The sequence below is a fragment of the Gracilinanus agilis genome, unplaced genomic scaffold, assembly GCF_016433145.1.
Source record: "Gracilinanus agilis isolate LMUSP501 unplaced genomic scaffold, AgileGrace unplaced_scaffold40660, whole genome shotgun sequence".
In the NCBI taxonomy this organism is placed as follows: Eukaryota; Metazoa; Chordata; class Mammalia; order Didelphimorphia; family Didelphidae; genus Gracilinanus; species Gracilinanus agilis.
In genome coordinates this window covers 1,233-3,815 of record NW_025374312.1, presented here as the reverse complement: position 1 = coordinate 3,815, position 2,583 = coordinate 1,233, and the positions used below count along the sequence as shown (strand labels likewise).

The window sequence follows — 2,583 nt, the reverse complement described above, 5'->3', positions numbered from 1 at the left end:
AGGAAGGACGAAACCTAGGCTACAGAGATATGAGTCTCTTAAAGGAATTGACCCCAAGTTACCAAGAAACATATACTTGGCCAAGAAATGCAAGAAGGGTCTGAAGAAGATGCAGGTCAACAATGCCAAAACCATTGAGACCAAAGCAGGAACCATCAAGGCTCTGAGCACCAGCTTCCAAGACCAAACTCCTTAGGTCCAAGGTATCCAAGGCCAATGCCCAGTGTACCATCCCCAAGATGGCTACCAAGTGTCCAGGCTCTAGGATCAGCACAGAATGCCCAGGCCCCACAATCACAAAGCCTGACTCAAAGGTTGCCAAAACCACTGACCCCAAGGTTGTCAAGCCCACTGATCCTAAGGCTACAAAGCCCACTGAACCGAAGGCCACCAAGTCTGACACCAAGTTCACCATATCTGTTCCCAAGGCTTCCAAGGTCCATGCCAAGGCTGCCAAATCCAATCCCAAAGTAGTCATGTCTGAAGCAAAGATCATCAAGTCTGATTCCAAGACCACCCCAAGTTTGGTACTAAAGTCACAAAGTCCAATGATTCTAAGGCTGCTAAACCTACTTACCCCAAGCCTGTGGACCTTAAGGGCACCAACTCCAAAGATGTCAGGGCTAACGATATCAGTCCCAAGTCTTCAGGAGAGAAGGACTTATTTAAACCCTAAACTGCCAATTTTTTCTCAGTCTGAGTAAAATTATTCATTTTGTCCAAATAAAGGAGTCATAAGGAGAAAAAAAAAAGTAAATTTGCAAATGTCATGTAGATAGTAGCAAAACCCAGACTAGAACTTCAATCTCAGTATTATTCCCTTCTTTTTTAAGTACTTCATCTCCCTACCAGTTCAGCGCTTCCTTATTCCAAATCACCCACCCCATTGCTGTGACCTATTCTATTCTCAAATAGAGAACAAAACTTGAAGTTTATGACACCTTTGACAATTTTTCTGTCTTGTGTCCCATTTCTCAGAGCTCAGGGTGCCAATTAACTAATCTAAAAAACAAATCATTATTCCACCAGTGGGACACACCTAGGAAGCCATTTTCCTAAGTGACATGTCATTTTCAAGTGGCCCTCTGGAGTCAATGACTCCCCCTTCCAATTTTCAAATCCATTATAAAATGTATTTTTGGGAATTTCAATCTATGGCATATTATTTGGGGACATTTCTATACCTAGGAAAACAGTGAGGAAAGTAAGGAGACAGTCAATGAAATGAGGTATTTGGCATCAATGATCTCAAAGGTATCTTCTGTTCTAAAATCCAATGACTTCCCCCACATCACTGGTTCTACATGCATTTAACATTGTCTTTCTGAGCAATGAAAGTTGTTATTGAATCATATTCCCCAGAGGCACACCATTCAAAGCACAATTGTTAATAAAGTAGAGAGGACTGAATATCCTAGCAAACAACCTTACCAGAGGGAATTTGCTTATTCACTGAATGGTGGGGGGTTGAAGTGGCAAGGGGGAGAGATGGTTAGACACCAGTTTCCAAAGTGCCATAATCAAGGACTCCAACCACCTAGAGTTTTAAGCTCATCATTATATGCAAATTCCTTGATTTTTCTTTCTAGCCTGATTACATTAGTAAAATATTATTTCTAGATTCCTCCTTTATTCCCTCTTCTCCTCCAAGCTATCATCTAGCCAAGCTATTATTAGTTTGACTTTGGTGGGAGAATGATTTCTCTATTCCTTTTAAGGTGTTTGCTGTTTTTCCTATTGTCTCACATTTGTCTTCACCTCAGCAAAAATAAAGAGACTTCAACTAGGAACTGATATTTTTCTCTCTTAAAAAAAACATAAGGGGCAGCTAGCTGGCTCAGTGGATTAAGAGCCAGGACTAAAGTCAGGAGACCCTAGGTTCAAATTTCGCTTCAGATACTTCCTAGCTGTGTGACCCTGGGCAAGTCACTTAAACCCCATTGCCTAGCCCTTGCCACTCTTCTGCCTTAGAATCAATACACAGTATTGATTCTAAGATGGAAGGTAAGGGTTTAAAAAAAAAAGTAGGTGTGCTCAGAAAAAGTATATATTAAGTATTTGTAAATTGGACTCTTACAAACAGCCAAGTCTCTTCTCTTTGTATTTCTTAAACTAGATTTATTTTATTTTTATTTTATTTCTCTTTACTTTCTTCCCCACTCTGAAGTCAAGAAGAACTATGTTTTGGAACCATCTCTGGCAAATACAAACTATATAATCCTAAACAAGTCCCTTAATCTCTCAGTATTCTGGACAATTAAGACAATAAATTGCAGAATGGTTGCTGTCCTACCAATATTAGTTAATAGAGTTTCCTCAAAGAGAATTCCCTACACTAGTGAAAAAAACAATTCTTGACCAAATTACTTTCATTTTAATTTTGGAAACAGAAAGAAGAATAAGGAAATGTATTTTTCAGTGAATATTCAAAAATTATGGTGATGATAGGTTGTTTGTATAATAGAAATAGTTTGTTTTCTTTTTCTTCTCTCCATTCCTTTCGCTGCAGAAATTCTAGAAAAGCATTTAACTTCTCCTGCCTGTCATCCTAGATACAGTGAGAACCAGACCCAAGTAATTTTT

General features: G+C 39.0%; 1 pseudogene; it reads left to right on the top strand.

Annotated features, from left to right (window-relative positions):
• Positions 1-16: 16 nt before the first annotated feature.
• On the top strand, positions 17-527 carry LOC123255179 (annotated as a pseudogene).
• Positions 528-2,583: the final 2,056 nt, after the last annotated feature.